A 20,378-nucleotide genomic window follows, 5' to 3' on the forward strand; every position below is an offset into this window, starting at 1 on the left:
AATAAGGAGCTCAGACGGGCGGGAGCCTCGCTCCCAGACAATGCTTCCCGTGGGTGAGGCGTGGGGGTGGCCCTGGAGTCAGGGCGACCCGGGTTGGAGTCCTGAGGTCTGCCCAGGCCTCGCTTCCCTCCCTGTAACATGGGGCTGATGGCGCTGATCTGAAATCTCCTGTGGAGCCTCAGTCTGTGCCAAGCCCTGGACGGGCATTTTACACCCCACTGGGTTTTCACAATGTGCCTCTGGGAGAGCGTGTTTATAATCCCCAGAGTGACGACCTCTTGGGTCTGTGTCTGGCATTAACAAGAGCCCATGGGTCAGGGCTGGGGGCACGGTCTGTGTTCCAAAGGGCTGTGCCCTCACGCTGTTGTTGAGGCGAGGGCCCCCCTCAAACCCGCCGCAGGCTACAGGGCAGACCGAAACCGGCTCTCCTTCCTCCTGGCGAGGCTGGTGTTTTCCCTGCTCACCTAATGGCACAAGAACCACATTTCACATTTGAATGCGGCGGTGGATTAAGAGCCCCAGTGGCTGCAATGTGACACAAGGTCATTACTCCAGCATTATTAAGCACAGGCTCTTTAAAAGGGCTGAGGCAGATGCATTATTCAAAAGCCATGAAGAATGGAATAATGGGTCCTTCCGCATCAGCCTCCAAGAACATGCAGCCAGCACTCGGGAAGGTGGCCACGGTAACCCCTGCCTGCCTCCCATGTGCCCCCACTGCTACCCGCCCCCCCACACCAGGCTCCAGGCCGGCCTTGTGCCCCTGCCTGGAGCTCACCCAGGCCCCGGAGGGCTGGCCCTAGAGGCAGCAGCTTGGGTGGGGGTGGGGGTGGGGGTGGGGATTCTGGCCTAGGCTGTCCTGGTCCTCCCTTCGTGGCCCCCAAAGTTCCAACAGCCCCTGGTTATTGTGGAAAATAATTCACTTTGCCCGCGGAGGGAAAGCCAGGCCTCTCTATGAGAAGTGAGAATGAAAGGAAAATCCACTTTCATGCTTCAAACGCCTCCCGAACACGTGTCCCTGCAGTGGGCCACAGAGCGCCGTGAAGTAGGAAGCACGAAGATGGATCTCTGCATTTCTTTCTTTCTCTCTTTTTTAAAGTCTTTACGGACTTTAGAGAGAGGAAGGGAGAGGGAGAGAGCTAGAAATATTGACAAGAGCTAGGTCTGCTGCCTCCTGCGAGGATCAGCCCGCAACCCGGGCGTGTGCCCTGACCAGAATCGAACCAGCGACCTCTTGGCGACGCTGAGCCAGCACAGGGTGACGTTCAATCCACTGAGCCACACCGCTGGGTGGGTCTCTGTATTTCTTGGCCCAGAAATGTCATACAGGGCTTGGCATCTGTACATGGAGGTGGAAAAGTGGTCGCCTCAGCAGTATGAACCAAGGGCCTCTCCCTCAGCCTGAGGCTGGAAATGTCACCATTTCCCATTCACTTCTTTGGGCCTTAAAGAAGGGCCTTGGGAGCCTACTGGCACTTTGGGGAGAAGGCAGGTGCCATGGTGATTTGCTGAAATGATCAGAGGAAATTTCTCTCATTTTTCACACAGAGGCCCAGATCTTCCTACCTGAGCAAGTGGATTAATTTCCACAAGACTTGGCGGCCGTTGGTGGTCTGTCGGGAGTAAATCAGAGTAGGAGGCGTGGACCGAGGGGCAGAGCCCAGCTGTGTTGGCCACAGTTTGTGGGAGGAGAACACTGGGCAGGCGCCCCAAGACCTGGTTCAGGTCTGACTGGGCAGTCCAAGCGAGGGCGTAAGCTGACCTGCCCATGCTTGTTTCCCTATACTAGTATGAGACAATGGAGATGGCAATACCTTCCCAGCACCCACAGGCTCTCAATAAACAATGCTGAAGGCATGGCCGGGCACCCGGAGCAGGAATCATTTAACACCCCAGATACCTCCTCACTCCAGGTGGACACTGGCACTAAAAGTGGGAGCCCGAACAAAGCTGACTTTAATGGAACGAGACCCACTTTATCGGGAGAGACGCTTCCCTTTGACAGTCAAATCTGAGGCTTTCAGTCAAGGAGGGTGTTCACCGCACACCCAGGTCGGCTGGGCGGTGGCCAGAGGCTGTATCCCTCCCTCGCCCAGGCCCGCGGGAGCTGAAGCACTGGAGCCAACTTCCTCAGACTCCTCTGCTGCTCTTTCCAGGCCCTGAAGAAATCTTGAGGATGAGGAGCAAAGATTTGATTGTGAGGAGGAGCCTAAAAGGCACCTGAAAGACAAAACGGATGCTTCCAGAAGAGAAGCCAAGTGTGAAACCCAGGCCCAGAGACGTCGGGTGGTTTGCTCAGGGTCACACAGCAAGCTTGGCGCAGGGTCAGTCCCAAAGCCTCCAGTCTTGAAAAGCAGCATTCCATTAGCTGGGCATCAGTGGGACTTGGAGGAATGGTCCCTAAGAGGATGTTGAGGATTAAGCCAAACCAGACCACGAAGGAGGGAAAAGGGATGGGGGAGGGAGGAGGCAGTGGAGTCAGCCACTTTCCCTTCCTCCCTCAGCCTCATGATTAAACCAAATGTTCCATCCTCCTTCTCACAATTTCCTTTTTTTATTGCTTACATTTTTAAAAACCTTTGGTCAGGTTCTAGAGAGGATGTGTTCTAAAAATATCTAGACTAATAAAAGAGTAAGGTGCAAATGGACCGTACTTTTGCAATGCCCACCAGTCAATCAGGAGTGAGTACGCAAATTAGCCCAACAAAATGGCAGGTTAATTTGCATACACAGGCACTGAGCGGCCAGGGTGGGGCAGGATGCACTGCCCCCCATCACTCTGGGCCTCTGGGCAGCGTGGGAAGGCAGAAAGGCGGCTCCAGGCCAGAGCGGGGACAGTGCCGGCAGCCAGGGGAAGGAAGGCCCATTCTTGCACGAATCTTTGTGCATCGAGCCTCTAGTTCAAGAAATAAACGCCCTTGTGTCTTAGCGGCCTTCTCCACTTTTCAGGCGGGCCTCCCTGGGGGAAGCAATATTGAGACCTGATCTGGAGAAACTCTGGTTTTCTGTCCTGGGGCAACAGAGGGGTCCTTCAGGAGGCAACAGCCCCCACTGGAAAATTTCTTTTTAAAAAAATATATTTTTATTGATTTTAAAGAGGAAAGGAGAGAGAGGAAAACAACAACAACAACAACAACAAAAACACAAAAAATAACCACAAAAAAAAACTCGGGCCCAGGTCAGAGTATATAAGAAGTAGGAAAGCACTTGCTGAATGTGAGATTATTTCCTCCAAATTCCACTCTTCAAGAAGGTAAATAATTCCCTAGGCAACAATAAAAGAGAAGTCACAAGGTAGCATGAGTCATCACCAATTGTGTACATGCGTTCGGGAGCTTTGGGTGGATTTGTTGACTTACAGCACATAAGCCTGGAATGCAGGCCAACATTATTGCAATTGACAGATTCCCCCACGCATCCCCTGAAAAAATAATTCTGTTGTGATCATCGTCCCCCTGCCCCTGCCCCTGCCGCCGCCGCCCGCGTACACACGCTCCCTTGTGCTTTCCAGTCTGTGGTCCTGTATTCCCACTGTGAGGCCTCGCCTCATCTCCAGCCCATCTCCTCTAGGAAGCTACCCTGAGAGCTCGCTGATTCACCCACCTCCGCAGGGATAGTTCTGGAGCCTTGCTGGGACCTGGGGTTCACTGAGCCTCATACTCTCTGCCTGTCCAAGGGTCCCTGATGTCTTCATTGTACCCACAGGATTTCAATTCATGGCGTTGATGGAATGGCACCCGGGGAGGCTAATGCCATTGAAAGATAGCTTATTACTTTTATTTCCCAAGCAAAGTGGATGCATCACACACACAGGACCACAAGGGGGGCACTAGGTTTTGGTTGAGAGTCAGAAACAGGAGTGAGGGACAGCCTCGGCTACAGCCTTCACTGGGTTTTCGTGAGAAAGGCGAGGTTGAAAAGCTTAGGACTGACTCATTTGAACAATGCCAGTGGTTTTGGGGCAGAGGAGCTGTCCCTGCTTGTTTGGTGCCTGCCCTGGGCTGGTTTAGGGCAGGGGAGACATTGGCTTGGTGTGTGAGACCGAGATAAGGAGGTGGTTCGAGCACGGACTCTGGATCACAGGCGAGGTGCAAACAATTTTGGCTGTTAGCTTGGCCCTGTGATTAATGGGTGCAAACAGACCGACAGACTCGAAGCAAGCATAGAGCATCTGTCCACTCACTTCCCCTCCACTAGCTCAGCTTCGAGGGCTCATTAACCTAACCATGCTCTTGTTATTGTAATACAGTAATTCTCCTGCTCTGATACCTCCTTAACGCAACCACATCCCTGGGCAGACTCAACTATCAGCCTTCACTCCCCCAACGTGTGGCCACCAGCCCCCTGGCCCCAGCACCCTCTCCCTTGCTTCTGCCGGTAACAGCCGCGGAGGTGTCCCCGCCTTTCCAGTCTGGAATGTAGCCCAGTGCTTCCTCAGGACCTTTGTGCCAGGGGCCACCTCTCCCATTAGCATTCATAATTCTTTATTAAAAAAAATACGTTTCTATTGATTTCAGAGAGAGGAAGGGAGAGAGAGAGAGGGATAGAAACATTAATGATGAGAGATAATCATTGACTGGCTGCCTCCTACACACTCCCCTACTGGGGATGGAGCCTGCAACCCCGGCATGTGCCCTGAACGGGAATCGAACCGTGACCTCCTGGTTCATGGGTCGACACTGAGCAACACTGGCTGGGCATAATTGTTTTTTTAATCCTCACCTAAGGATATATAGTTTATTGATTTTTAGAGAGAGGAATGGAGAAAGAAACATTGATGTGAGAGAGAAACATGGATCAGTTGCTTCCTGTACATGCCTGACTGGGGATTGAACCCACAACCTAGGTATGTGCCCTTACTAGGAATTAGACCCACAACCTTTTGTTGTCCAGGACGATACTCCAACTAACTGAGCCACCCAGTCAAGATAGCATTCATAATTCTTAAAAACAAACAAACAAACAAACAAACAAAAAACAGCAAAAATTCCTTGATAAACTGGGGGGGTGGGAGGGAGGGACCACTTATAATTTATATTCTAAACAAAAGACTAGTTTCCCAAATACATAAAGATCATCTCCTATTTAATAACAAAAAGGTCAACAATATAATAGAAAATGGGCAAAACATATGCATAAATAGTTCATTGAAAAGGAAATAGAAATGGCTCTTAAGTCTATGAAAACATGTTCAACCTGATTCATAGCAGGAAAAATGCAGGTTTAAGCTATAATAAGAAATTATGTTTGTCTTCCAGATTGGCAATTATCAATCAGTAAGTTTGGTAACATGTACATTGGAGAGTGTGGAAAACGAGCATCCTCATTCATGGCTGGTAGGCAAACACGTTCTTAGCTGTTTGCTAATAGCTTTTGAAATACAAACTCACATAGTTCTGACCCATCAATTCCACTTTCGGGACCTTATCTTACATGCACCTACCTACGTTGCAAAATAACTAAAGCACAGGCAATTCAGTGGGGCGTTGTCCGTGATGTCCAAAAAACAGGAAATGAGTTAACTTAACGTGACATCATGTCATGGTGGAATATTATGTAGCTGTAAACAAGAATGAAGACACTACATACTGCTCTGGAAGCATCTCAAGATAACTAACTGGGAAAAGAATGAATCAAGGGCAGAAGATGCATGCAGTGTGCTACCAACAGTGGGGAAAGACTCTACATATGTGCTTACTGGTTCTTGTATGAAGTATTTCTGGAAGAATCTATAAAAAACTGGTGAAGTTGCCTCAAAGATGGGGAGAGGGGGTTGGGAGGCCAAAGGAAATGGGGGTGAATACTTTTTACACTGTAATCTTCTCAGTTTTTGAATTCTGAACCTTGTACATTAATTTTCTAAGGAAAAAAAAAGGTGTGTATGTGGGGGAGAACATGAAAGATTAAATAAGCAAAACAAAGCCTTCTCTAACCCACTTCCCTTTCTGGCATCCAGCTTCCCTCCTGCCCCTCCTGCTCCTACCTCCGCCTGACCTCTCCGATGGCGTTTCCTGGTCTCCGTCCAGTGGCTGCTTCCCAGTCCTATCTTACTTGCTCTGGCTCCAGAGGCATGACAGGACCAGGCCCTGCTCCTTGGACACGCTTTCAGGGTTCCACACAACCTGGGTTCCTCTGCTCCTTCTCCGGGAACTCTTCCCCTCTCTGCAGGCCCCTCCTCCTCATTCTCCCAACCGGGCGCTCCTGGAGCTCACACCTCGGCCTCCTGTCTGCTCTGCTCTTCATGGTCCACCCGCACTCCCGGCTCATCCCCTCCAGGGCTTCACTCAGCATCTACCTGCAAGTAACTCCCAAGCCCACATCTCTAGCCAGACCTCGCTTCTCATCTCAGGGCTCCTCCTGGTTGTCTCCGGGGTTCTCCAACCCAACATAATCAAAATGGAACTCACCGGCTTCCAGCCCGTTTCCTCCTCCTCCCCTGGGAGGCCTCCCTGTCTGTGGTCCTTTGTGAGTGTCCACTCTTCCCCCTCCACCACTGCTCACCTACTGGGTGCCTCTTCGTTGGCTCCACCACCCTCCCCACTGGTCTTCCCCGAGCTTTTTCCTGTCTCAGGGCCTTTGCATACATAAGCACCCTGAACCCTCTCCTCCACTCTCCATACCTACTTTATCTTTTTTTTTTAATATATATTTTATTGATTTTTTTTTTTTTACAGAGAGGAAGGGAGAGAGCTAGAGAGCTAGAAATGTCGATGAGAGAGAAACATCAACCAGCTGCCTCCTGCACATCCCCCACCGGGGATGTGCCCACAAACCAATGTACATGCCCTTTACTGGAATCAAACCTGGGACCTTTCAGTCCACAGACCGACGCTCTACCACTGAGCCAAACCGGCTTCGGCACCTACTTTATCTTTTTAAAAAATATTTTTATTGGTTTTCAGAGAGAAAGGAACGGGGTGGGGAAGGAGAGGGAGAGAGAGAAACATTGATTGGCTGCCTCCTGCATACGCACCACCAGGACTTGAGCCTGAAACCTGGCCATGGGGCCCAGCCAGGTATCAAACTGGCAACCTTTCGGTGCACAAGATGATGTCCAACCAACTGAGCCACACCAGCCAGGGTCCTATCTGCTTTATCTTAATGCTTATCTGTCTTCTAAAATGCAGATTAACATCATTTCCTCAAGAAACCTTTCCTGACATTTTCGACCATAGATCTCAATTAAAGGTGACTTTGCCCTCAGGGACATGTGACATCTGGAGACATTTTTTGTATCTTAGCTGGGGTGCGGGTGTGTATGGCTACTAGCATCTAGTAGAAGCCAGGGATGCTGCTAAACACCCTACAGTGCACAGGGCAGCCCCACAGCAAAGAGTTACCTGGCCCAGCGTGTCCACAGTGCAGAGTGAGAAACCCTGCCCAGACTAAATCACGTCCCCACACACTTTCACAACACGCTCTATTTCTCTTGCATATCACCTATCACAATTGTGATTAACTATGTAACTGTGCAAAGGCATTGGCCAAATTCCATTTTCTAAGCTTTATGGGGGTGAATAAGTGAATTAAAGTCACTGGCTCATGTTTATCTATCTTCACTCCCAATGACCAGCCTCAAGCACGAACCTGAACTTGGCAGTGAATAGGGACATGAAATGCTCAGGGCAGGGACTGACCCATCCTGTGCAGATGCCTCCCCGGGGTCCTACCCTCCAAGTCCACTGGGTCCTCTATGCCGTCCAACAGCAGACCTGTCCCTTGCCCTTGACCAGCTGCTCTCCTTACACTGCGGCTCCTGGCTGTGCACAGCTTTGGACATCCCTCAAACCCTCATCCCCACCCATTTGGCTCCAGGGGCCCCTCCAAACCAACAGGGCCCAAGCTTATTGCCTCATCGTCTTGTCAAACCAGTTGCTCTTCCTGTTAGCTTACCCACCGTTCACCCAGTCTCCAAACCAGAAACCTGGGCACCCTTGTGTGGCACATCCATCCTTCAGACCTGCTTCCTCCACCCACCCAACGATGTAGCCTCAGTGTTACCCAGTTTTCCCCCACTTGGTTGTTTTTGGTTTAAGCCTCTTTCCCTCCCAGTCCACCTGGGACATCATGCCCAGCTATGTCCTTTCAAGGTGACAAATGGCATGTATCACTTCCTGATTAAAAACAACAACACCCTCCAATGCTTCTCACTGCCTACACAGCGTGGAGGCCAAGCTCCCTAGCCTAGTCCAAGACCCTTCATTCTCTACCCCGCCATGGCCTTGTCAGCAGTCACACCCCTGCTTCAGTCCCAAGCACAAAATCCACTGTGCCACTAGCTTCATGCCCTTCCCTCCCCTTCTCCCCCTACTTTCCTCTCCTCTCAACTCCTCTCTCCTTTCTCTTATCTTCCCCTTCCTCTGTTTAGATAACTGGAGATCTCATGCTCGTCCTTAAAATCTAGTCCAAACACTTCTTCCTCAATAGTATGGCAGTTCCTCCAAAATTAAAACATCAATCACCGTAGGATCTAGTGTTTCCTGGGTATATGCCTCAAAGAACTGAAAGCAGGGACTCAAATAGGTAGTTGCACACGAAGGTTCACAACAGCACTACCCACAATAGCCGGAAGGTGGAAGCAGCCCACGTGTTTATCACAGATGAATGAATAAACAAAACGTGGTCTAAGCCTTTGATGGAATATTATCCAGCCTTAAAAAGGAAGGGCATGCTGAGGCATTCTATAACACAGAGGAACCTGAAAACATGATGGTAAGTGAAAGAAGCCAGACACAAAAGGTCACATGTTGTATGATTCTACTTACATGCAGTACCTAGAATAGTCAAATCCATGGAGACAGAAAGAAGGATGGTGGTTGCCAGGGGCAAGGGGAAGAGGAGATGGGGTGTTAATGTTAGAGTTTTATGAAGTGAAAAGAGTTCCACAGCCAAAACTGGTTCGGTTCAGTGGTAGAGCCTCGATCTGCAGACTGAAGAGTCCCAGGTTTGATTCCGGTCAAGAGCATGAATCTTGGTTGCAGCACATCCCCAGTAGGGGGTGTGCAGGAGGCAACTGATAGGAGTTTCTCTCTCATGGATGGTTCTAACTCTCTATCCCTCTCTTCCGTCTCTGTAAAAAAAAAAAAAAAAAATCAATAAAATATTGTTGAAGCCTTGTGATGACTGGTATGATGGATCTGTCTCTCACCCAGTGGGGGCTAGCTGGGCCCTCCCTGGAGAAGAAACCTGGGTTCCCCAAGATATGTGATCAGTGCTAGGGCCCCGCCAGCAGGTGAGGGGATCCTAAGGCAGGAGCTGGACATGGAGGCCACAGGGGCATAGGATACCAAGGAGACAGAACTGAACCTCACATCACCCTGTTTGGCCCCAGAGGATGGCTGGTTAGCCAGTGACGGGTAAGATTCCTCAGGGAAGGAACAACCTAAGACAGGCACAGTCGAAGAGAGGCCATCAGGAGAGAACTTGGGGGTCAACTGAGGTGGGGCACAGACCCTCACCCCCAAAACTTTCCAGGGGCCTGAAACCTCACCCCTGCTGAGGGAGTCTCCTGCCCCATGGCTTCTTCACTTCCCATGCCCAGCTCAAATCAGGACCTGGGTAAAAGACAGAGATTTGGCTGACAGCAGCTGCCCTCGCACTAAAACAAGACTTGTTTGAGTTGTCTTGTAAACATGGTGTGGGAAAGTGGGTTTTTTATATCTAAATCCAGCCTGCCATCAGGAATGTCAGGGCCTACTCAAGAAGGCAAATAATCCTTTCCCCTAATATTTACAAAATAAAATAAGATTGTTTTAGAGTAATAAATTTGATAGTAAAATTGTAGACAAGTTTTCAGGCTAATTTAAATTGGCTAATTGAAATAAGGGAATATCCTAGAAAAACTAATTGCACTGGACAAAAAGCTGTTCCTAAAGTGTTAACTAAAATTTTTATTGGTAGTTCATCTCAGGATAAAATCTCACAACAGGAAATGAACCCAAAGCAGTCATATCATAGTGCAAAAAATTAAAATTTAAAAGCTATCAAGACTACATTATAAAATTTTCAATAGCCTCCTGATATTTAAATAAAAAAGGGGGAAAGTAGAAGAATATCATGTAAGGAAAAATGTCCTGTAAGTAAATTACATCTAGAAAATTTGTACTTTAGAAAATTAATTGTAATGCTATCAGCAAAACTCCCTTGAAAAACACACATGGTGTCAAAACAAGCCAGAGGAAAATCATTTGAGCAAAAAATGAAAAAGGATCCCAAGTCAAATTTATAGAAAATATTCCTTTATTAACTTTTAGTTAGAATATGTTTGTATATTTTCAGAAAACAACCCCGAGACCATGTGAATTCTGGCAAAGAGAGGAATTGACAGGACTACTCCAACCATGAAGACAGAAGAGAAGCAGTCCAGAGATAAAATACACTGACGACCCCTTGCCATAATAGCAGTCAGCAGCTGTGTATCACTGCAGGTTGCCCAGGACCAAACCAGAGAGGGTTGGACCTGCATTACCACCATTTGCCCACCAACCAGAACTGAAATTTCATTGCTGATATGTACACATAATGAACTATTTGACATTGAAATTGGGTTTCAAAAAAACTGGTGGCCCAGAAAGAAACTCACTACAGACTGATTCATATGCCTTTCAGTATAACGATTATTGTTTGTCTCATTTTTGATTCTTATAAGTATATTTCCAGTAGGATATGATCTCACTCATCTAGGGGAAATGGTGAACAACATAGACTGATGAACAAGAACAGACCCAGAGATAAGGAGCCATGGGACAGACTGTTGGACCTCAAAGGGAGGGTGGAGATAAAAAGGAGAGATCAACCAAAGGATTTATGTGCACACATATGAGCCTAACCAGTGGTCAAGGACAATAGGGGGATGGGGCATGAATGTGGGGAGGGATTGGAATGGGGTGTTGAGGACAAATATGTGATACCTTAATCAATAAAGAAAATTTTTTAAAAAGGCAAAAACAAAACCCTAACCCACTTATTTACCTCTATATCCATCCGCCAAGCCCCAGTTCCCTACAACACACTGGGTGGGGCTAACCAGGGCCTCCTCTGCCTAGGCTCACACACATCCTTAGCACATGACAATAAGGGCTGACACCTTATCCGCCCAAATTGAGGCGTTCTGCAGGCAGAGACTGGGTCTGCCTCACAGCTCCTGCCCCAGCATCTAGTCAACAGTCTAGAGCGGTCTACAGTCCTCCAGTGAGGACTAGAAGAACAAATAACCCAACTCAATCATCTTGGATTAACACTACCCCAAATCTCACAGCCTGTTGTCCCCAGAACGGTGCTTTACTCCCAGGATTCATCTTCAAAGCCCTCTCACCCCTGGAGAAGATAAATGCCCCTCTTTCAGTAAGCAACTTGGTCAGAGGGGGCTTCCATGGAGAAAGATGACAAACAGCTGACTTGGGAGGAACAAATAAAATAAAGCCAGGGCCAGGTCGGGGCAGGAGTGCGTGGCCATGTGTTTAACATTACCGTGCCCTGTTCTCTCCCTCTCTGTGCAGACCACGGGCTGATTCACTTCCTGTGTCCCCAAGAGGGGACCACGGGGAAGCCGAGTCCTTTGAGCACACAGAGATGATTAGTCACCAACTGTAAGGCTGCTGACCTTAGTGTGGGGGCCCACCACAGGCCTGCCGCCCCTGCCCCCACTGTCTTATGTAACCCAAGGTCTGGAAAGCAGAGAGAACTTGGCCGTGGCTTTCAGCAAGAGGTTCAGCAGGCCCAGAGCCTTCCCCTTCCTCACATCCTGTCCTGCAAGCCCTCGGAGCCCCCACCACAGACCCCCACACGGCCCACATGTACCAAACAGGGCTGGGAGAGGACACTGGGTCTGGGTTCTGAGAGTGACCCTTGGGGGGGAGGGTACTCAGAGGGCATCGAACCCAGTGGGTCTCAACCAGAGACCATTTTGCCCCCGAGGATGATTGGCACTGACGAGACATTTTTGGTTGTGATGAAGGAAGCGAGAGGTGGCGCTACTGACATCTGGTGGGTAGAGGCAGGGATGCTGCTCAACACCCCACATGCTCAGGACAGCCCCACGGCAAAGTCCCCAGTCTACTAGCCAACAGTCCCTGGTCTAGGCCATGCTGTCTCTCTTTTTAAAAATATATATGTATATATTATTGATTTTCCACAGAAAGAAAGAAAGAGGGATAGAGAGTTAGAAACATCAATGAGAGAGAAACATTGGCCAGCTGCCTCCTGCACAGTCCCCACCAGGGATGTGCCCGCAACCAATAAACATGCCCTTGACCAGAGTCGAACCTGGGACCTTTCAGCCCTATCCACTGAGCCAAACCAGTTTTGGCAACGCTGTCTCTTTTACAAATGAGAAAACCGAGGCCCAAGAAGGGACAAGGTCAACTGTGAGTTAGTGTGTCAGAATAGAATCCAGGACTCCCCATCAGTCAAACCGGCCACACCAGCCTTCAGCTCCCCAGAGTGCAGTGACCAACTCAGAGGCAGGCGGCAAGCTGGCGGAGCGGTGGACTTAGGGAGCATGGAGTCTGGAAGCCCATGATGACGAGGCTCTGTGCCTCGTCAGCCTCCATGTGAGCCCTGCCAGGGTCAGTTTGGCCGTGGGGCTCCCAAACAACCAGAAAGGAAGAGTGTCTTCAGGGTCCATGGTGTGTCCAGGCAAAATTAGGTGAAATTTGTCACCCAGGTCCCGACAGAACATGTCAGGGGTGATCCCAGCCTGGTGTCAAGGCCAGAAGGGAGCACGACTCTATAGGGTAAACCCTGACTTAGAGAACAGGGCATGGGTGGGGATTATCTCTCAGATTACTGCTTTGGGCGACACTGTCTTTTTCCCCCAGATGCCAAAAATGACTGCGTGTCTCATACCTGCTGGCTCCTCGCTGCCATCTGTGCAATATCAAAACAACGTCTCGAGTCACCCCTTTCCTTCCCCCGGGAGCCAACACCATGTCTCCAACCATGGGCCAGACACCAGGGCACAAGTCCAGGCAGCAGAACGGATGGTGCAACCCCATTATTTATGAAGGACTGACTCACATCGTATCACAGCAGGAGTACTTTTCCATCACTATTGCTAAAAGCCACCAGACGTGTAGCGATGGCGGCGATAAAGAGAAGGTCAGGGGACAGAAATGCATGAGCCCGTCTCAGGTCAGGCCTCACCCTCTTCAGGGGCAGGGAGCCCACAGGGAGTGGCTGGGGAGGGGGGACAACAGAGGTTGGGAGGGGGTCCCTACAGTGGCTTCAGATGCACTCCGAGTTCATTCCTTCAGACTGAGAATGATTATTGCTCTCCCCACATGCCCAGTCCCCTTCCTCTCCAATTTTTCCAACAAGCAGGTGAACTCCTATAAATCCTTCAAAGCCCAACTGCTGGAAGCTCTTCCCTGAAATAAAGTCTCAGGTGCATTCCAACTCTTAATCTGGCAAACCACAATACCAATGGGGGACAGCAGGGGGACAGCAGGGCGTGGGGAAAGCCAGCGCCCCCGTGGATCTAACGTGTGGGCTTGCACAGGCGCTGCCTCCGAGGCGAGGGGTGTGCGGGCTCCCCTGGCCCCCAGGCTCCCCATCCCAACTGTGTGGCCACCCTGGCTGACGGAGGCAGCATGGCACGGAGGCTAAGTCTGCAGGGGCTGGAGCCAGATTGTCCCGGCTCATTCTGGCGCCCCCTGTCCCTGCCCAAGGGTCATCTTGGGCAAAGTTAGGTCACCTTTCTGAGGCTCAGGCTCCCCAACTGTAGGATGTAAAATGGAGAGGATACCAATTCAAGCTGGTGGTAACTGTAAGGAAGAACTAATACATGTGAAGTGCTTAGAACAGGGCCTGCCACAGAGCTAACAGTTATTGTTTATTACTATTACTAGGAGGCAGGAGAAATAGCAGAGAAGGGCAGGGTCTCCACTTCCGGGAGTGGCGGAGGAACCGCGTCTCCCCGCTGTGCTCCTGCAAAAGGGTCCCCGGGAAGCCTCCTTGCCCCGTGTCTTCCCCTCCGATCAGTCCTACACGCTCAGAGCTTTGACTCCGAACAGATCGTATTTCTTTGCTTAAAGAATGGCAGCTGGAAGAATGGGGGGAGAGGAGGAGGCTGAAGTTGCTTGGTGTGTGTGGATGTGTCTCCCATATTTTCTTTTCATTTTTAAACATATTTTTTTATTGTTGATAGTATTACAGATATATCCCATTTCCCCTCCCATATTCTCTATCCCATAGGAAGTCCCAGCTTCTCCCGAGCCATAGTTCTTGGATTTCCACCTGCACATCCCGCACTGGAGCTTCTCCGCCCTGCTTGTCTCTGCACACAGCGTTTCCGACACTCAAGCTCCTGGGTCCCCGGGAGCCACCCTAATCAGATTCCTAAGGGAGGCTCCGAGCCCGAGCCTTCCCAGGGCCTGGGCAGAATAATGTCCTCCCTCTTCCTGGCCCACATCTGGCGGCACCATCTCAGACAGGTTTGCCATCCCTGGCCCAGGTGATCTGAAGCTCCACCCTCCTCCCCCAGGCTGCCTGCAGGGACTTGGCTTTGGTCCTCCTGGGTTCTCCTGAGGAACTTTCGCAGGCGGCCTGGAGAGGGCGCAATTTTCACCACTGACAGAGGAATGGCCACCTTCGGAGGGCAGCATTGGGAGGTTTCCTTACAGATGGGGTCTGACCCGGAGCACTCCTCCCTGGCTCTCGAGCCACCCGGTGGGGCTGGTTGCTGTTCAGCACAGGGGCTGCCCCTTAGGGTGGCCGAAGGCAGCTGGCTTGAAGCACCCCTGGCAACCTGGCGCAGGGACAGAGGCCAGCTCTGAATTAGTTGGGGCCCAATCAGGAAGAGCTCCAGCGCTGCCTCCAGCCGGCCACTCCTCACTTCTGGGCCTCAGTCTCCCATCCGTACAACGAGAAGGGCAGGGTGAAGGTCCCGTACCGTGTACTAACCGAGCACTCACTGCGCACCAGGCACCGCTCTGACCCTGGGGATAACCCTGAGTGATAACTCAGACAAAAAGCCCTGCCCTCCCAGGGCTGGTCTCCTACCAGGGATGACAGACAATAAAGAAGATAAAAATGAATGTACAGGTTGTTGGGTGGAGACAGGCACTATGGCAAACACAGCAGGGCAGGGGTGTAGGGATATAGCCTCTAAGGCTGATTCCAGCTGAGAAGTTCTGGGTCTAGAGCTCTGGGTAAGACCCAGGAACCAGCAGCAGGAAGCTGGGCAGGGACAGCGGAGGGTGGGATGGGGCGGGTGGAGGGCATGTTGGTTCAGGAGTTTAAATCCCAGCGATGTTCTCAGGGGCCTCCGCTAGGGAACAGATTGGCCACCTCTGGGTGTCCTGATCTGTCCTCGGGCCAAAGCAGACTTTGGGGTTAGGGGTTTCTCGCAGGGCCTCGGTGTCCAGGGCACTGCCATGGAAAATCTTCTAGGGTCCTCCATCGACACCCCACTGGACCCTGGCCTTGCCTAAACAAGACAATGACCATTTCCACCTCCAGGGGCCGTCCCTCCTCCTGGACCCTCCTATTCATAGCCTGTCCCCTATCTTTACATGGGGAGAGGGAAAAAGGATTAAAAACTCTCCTTTTTCCCCACCAATTTCAGCAACTTCTTACCCTGTAGAGACTGTAAATACTTCCTGTGAACCTACTGTGTGCTCAGGAGGAGGTCAGCCTCATGGGTTCCAGGCTGCACGGAGGCTTCCCAGAGGAATTTACAGCCCAGCAGGGCGGGGCAGGGCAGGGCAGGGCAGGCTGGCACTCTGGTTTGCTCTGAAGCTTACAGAGGCCTTCGAACCACTTTCCCCCCATGAAACCATGCAGATTCTGTTGCTGTCATTTTATAGGTGAGGAAATGAAGGCCCATAAAAGCAAGTTCTCCTCCCTCTGTCCCAGCTGCCCCAGGGAGTGATAAGGAGTGGGAGGGGGCGAGGGAGATTAACATTTCCAAATAAGACTTCTGGAGGAATGGATAAGGCTTGGGTGGGACCGGGGTCCCCCGCCTCCAACCCTGGGCAGGCCGAGCTGGGCATGGGAACCACCTCCTTCTGCTTCTCCCTGGCCTGACAGGAAGCGGACCCGGGGTGAAGCAAAAGCCTGTCTGTCTGGAAAACTACACGGGATTGTGGAAGTGCTCCCTGGTTTAAAAAATGCCCAACTGCCTCAAGTGGGCGAGGATGTCCAAGGCCTTTGGTGATGAGGCGGTGGGCCCCTTTCAGAGCTCGTCAGCTGGGCAAGAATCCCTGCTGTTCCAGGCTCATTCACTCCCTCCTCCTTGAGCACCTTTGCTCCGGGGACTCTGCTACAGCTCCGAGCTCAGCAAGGAGCTGGCTATCCCTTGGAGGAGCTTCGTGACCAGATTTTATTTCTTCTTGGAGGTGCCCTTTCCTGGCCTACCCCTTCCAGGGGAGGAGGCTCAGGGGAAGGAGGGGAAAAAACCCCGGCTGAGCCAGGCTCCCCACAAACACGCTGAGCAGCAGCCTGGGAGCCGGCTGTGCGGCCCAGGTCCACCGCCTGTCATGAGCACATGGCTTAACTTCTCGGAGCCTTTTCCTCCTCTGCCAGTGGAATAAGACCTACGCAGGGCGCTGGTTTTGGGGGAGTAAAATGACATCAGAGATGTGTCCACGTTAGCTCCTCTCTGACCCACGGATCTCCCTCTCCCAACCTGTTCCCTCTGGTTCTGCGTGGGAAGGAGCGCCTCTCGGCACCATCCTTACCCTGAGCGGAGCCCTCCTCACAGCCGCGGCTGGAGGAAGCCCATTCTCCTCAAATCAGCAGGGGCCGCTGCGCCCTGGGTCTGTGCCCCTGGTTGGGGGCAGGCCGCCCTTCCTGCCCGCGCTGGGGCTTGGAGAGTCCTGGGGAGCCAAGGATGCCGAGCCACAAGACAGCCAGGCTGGCACCCACAGAAGCCAGGCTGGCACCCACTTCCACAGCACCCAGGCGGACCCCTGGAGGCCAGGGCCGCCGCCTCACCCTCACCCCGGCCGCAGCCCCGGGTCCCAGCGTGTCGCTGGCCGGAGGAGGCGGGAAGCACAGATGTAAACATCCCCTAAGACGCCATCCTCTCGACGCCCCATCCAAAGATCTTCCCAGGGGTCGTGGCGCGGAGAGGACCACGGGCTCGGGAGGCTGGGAGATGGGACGAGAGAGAAGCAGAACTCCGGCGATGCCCGCAGAGCCCGGTGCGCCCGCCCGCCGTGGCCCGGCTCCCGCGGCGGGAGGCGGCGGCGGAGGGCGGCGGGCAGCGGCTGCTCCTCCCGGCGCCCCGCGCCCGGCGCCCGGAGCGAACTTTCCCGGACCCGCCTCGGAGCGCGGGCCGGGCCGGGCCGGGGAGGCGGTGCGGCCGCCGCCTGGGAGCGCGTGGCGCCGGGAGCGGGAGGGCGGCCCCGCGGTTACCTGGGCTCCGAGGTCACGGCGTCCGGCGGGGCGGGCGCGGGGACCGGCGCTCCTCCGGGCGCAGCGGCCCCAGACGCGCGGGCGCTGCACCTGGCCGGGCCGGTCGGCGCGCCCTCCCGCCGTCCCGCCCGCGATCCCCTGCCGGCGGGGCGGGGCGGGCGGCGGAGGGAGGAGCCGCGGCCAGGGCACCCTCCCCTCGCGGGGCTGGCACTCAACCACCTGCCAGACTCTGCGGGGTGACCTCCCATCACTGTCCAGGCTGAGGCACGACCGAAGCCCTGCTCCCAGGGGGTGCGCATAGACTCCCTTACCCCCTCACCCGCTCTGCACCCCACTCCCGGGGGCCGAGGGCCAGGACCCTGAGCTGAGCATGCCCTTCAGAAGAATGCACGGGGTGGAGTACAGGGAAGGAAAAAACCAAACAGACTGGGTACCGCAGCCACACCCCACATGCCCTCCTCTGCAGCCCGGAGGGAGGGGGAGGGGCTCTGGCTGCGCTGGGCCTGCTGTCAGCTCCACCTGGCTTTCTCCCTAGGGGCCAAGGAGCCGGCTGGAGGTGGTGTGGTGTGGAGGGAGGTATTGCTTTGCACCTAGAACTCACCTTTCCCGCCCCCCAGGTTTCCATTTCCCAGGCCTGGAAGGTGCTGGGCCTGGGCCCCAGCCACTCAGTGGACACAGAGATAAGAGCTGAAGGGACACAAAGGACAAAGAGCGTCTGGGTCCTGGGACCCAGGCTCGCAGGTGCCCCAGGAACAGGTTGCAGCCACTTCCTGCCCCCACCCTGCCCCCTGGCAGAGGAAGTCTGGACAAAAGCCCTGGACTGAAATGGGAGGCACCCCCTGGCTGCCTCAGGCTCTCAGAGCCCCTCTGCTCCCGGCTCTGCCCTGTTTGCTAAGTGCACAGGCAGCAGAAGGAGCACTGTCCCTGGAGTCCGGAGGCCTCCACTCAGCTCTGTGACCTTGGACAAGTCTCTGTCCCGTTCTGGGCTTCCGTTTCCCCAACTGCAGTGAGTGGGTCGCAGTTGATTATCTCAGAGGCCCTTTAATGGACCCTGAATGGTGCTATTGGGCATCATGCTTTGTAAGATTTTCTGTGGCTGCACTTCTTGTAAAAGTGTGTATGTGTATATGTGTGTGTGTGTGTGTGTGAGTGTGTGTGTGTGCCTCAGTCTATATTAGCTTAATAAGTTATTTTAATTTTTAAAAAATCCTCACCTGAAGATAGTTTTGTCCATTGATCTTTAGAGAGAGTGGAAGGTAGGGAGCGTGGGGGTTGGGGAGAGAAACATCGATGTGAAAGAGACACATCTATTGGTTGCCCCCCACATGCACCTTGACTGGGGCCTGGAATCGAGCCTGCAACCCAGATACATGCCCTTGACCAGGAATCGAACCCACTAGCCTTCAGTACATGGGCTGAGGCTCAGACCACTGAGCACACCGGCCAAGGCTCAGACTTAATAAGTTTGCATGAGGACCTACAAACAGGTACGCAGTCATCCAGTGCAAAGCAGAGCTTGACAAGAATGGCTGGCCTTGGGGTGTGGCTCTTGGATGCAGCTTATGCTGAATACACTGTGGCCTCAGACAAGTCCCTCATAAATAATCCTCCCTTTGCCTTCCCAAGGGTTTGGGGGCTGGCTGAGACATTGGTTATGGGACTCCTTGAAGGGGGAAGGCAAGAGGCAAGAGGCTGCGTGCTTTCTGGTGTCATCGTTGGATGCCTGCGACAGTGAGGAACTTCAGAGGGAGAAGGGGACCTGAGATGTTCACAGCCTAGTGCTGGCCTCATCCCCTCCCTGCAGAGGCAGCAGCAGCAGGCACAGTGGTAGCATGTACCCCACCCACCCCCACCCAGCGAAGTGCACAGATGCACAGGGCCTCGCCCGATGCCAGCCCACCGCACACCCTTCGTGCGCACCGCGGGAAACCAGAGGGAAGATCAAGAGGCTCCCACCCTACAGGGAGGTGGAGGTCCGTGGGTTACAGTGAGCCTATCAGCATGTCCTGGCCGAATACCTACCTGGTTGGCAGGTGCCACAGACACCCACCTCTGCTCGGAGGGAGAGTAAATTTAGCTGAATGATTAAACGGCAACACTTTGGAGAAATAGTGGAACAAGGAGAGGCCCTGTGGTTAGTGAACACACACAGAGAAGGGGAACGAGAAGGGAGGGAGCCTGGAGGGGGTGCGAGTCGGGCTTTCTGCGCAGCCCAAGGAAACTGGAAGACAGGAAGGACGGGGTAGGTACCGGTGACTGGGAGAAGCATTGTAGTTGAGAGGAGCTGAGCCAGGGTGCAGAGATGGGAGTGAGCAGAAGGGAGGGAGCTTGGGGACTTTGGAGGCCACACCAGGTGTGGAGAGATGGGCGTGGGGTGTTCCCGAGAGGCACAGGCCCCAAACCCCCCAATGAGGCAGAGATGATGGGCCAGGAAGGCAGGGAGGGGCCACGGAAAGAGCCCCAGGAGCCGAGCAGCCTACACTGAAACGACTATGAGCAGCTGTTTCTCTTCGCTGGCCCTAGGTTTCTTTATCTATAGAGTGCGGATCGCAACGTCTTTTCGTCCAGGGTTATCACGGGACCGCAGGACGCAGTGGGAAGGGCGCTGTAGACTGCCCGGTGCTGAGTGAACGGAACATCTGGGGTTTTGTTGTTTCCTTTAAGGGCCTCAGTAAACAGGTGTGGGACCGACCAGGCTGGGTTGAGCTCTGCTTGTCTCTTTGTGGCGATGGGCACACAGACTATGAAAGGGGGGTCTGCAAATGGTCAGAGGACCTGTCAGGGCGGGAAGAGGGGAGAGTGCCAGCCATAAATGCCTTTGCTTTTATTTATTTATTTATTTTTATTGATTTCAGAGAGAGAAAGGGAGAGGGAGAGAGACACTCAACGATGAAAGGGAATCATTGATCGGATGCCTCCTGCACACCCCCTCCTGGGAATCAAGCCTGCAATCCCGGTCTGTGCCCTGACCAGGGATTGGACTGAGACCGCCTGGTTCATAGGTTGATGCTCAACCATGG

The 20,378-nt window shown here is 53.0% G+C and overlaps 1 protein-coding gene across 2 annotated transcripts in view; it reads right to left on the minus strand.

Moving 5' to 3' along the window:
• Window positions 1–17,493, minus strand: part of PAQR5 (progestin and adipoQ receptor family member 5) — a 70,161-nt gene extending 52,668 nt beyond the window's left edge. The window contains exon 1 of one of the 2 annotated variants that reach the window (XM_036437623.2): window positions 17,359–17,493. The gene's annotated coding sequence lies outside the window, so the exon portion shown is untranslated. The remainder of the gene's footprint in view (window positions 1–17,358) is intronic. The other variant, XM_036437609.2, reaches the window with a different exon arrangement.
• Between the last annotated feature and the right edge of the window lie 2,885 nt (window positions 17,494–20,378).

Source organism: Pipistrellus kuhlii, unplaced genomic scaffold (assembly GCF_014108245.1).
Source record: "Pipistrellus kuhlii isolate mPipKuh1 unplaced genomic scaffold, mPipKuh1.p scaffold_m20_p_1, whole genome shotgun sequence".
In the NCBI taxonomy this organism is placed as follows: Eukaryota; Metazoa; Chordata; class Mammalia; order Chiroptera; family Vespertilionidae; genus Pipistrellus; species Pipistrellus kuhlii.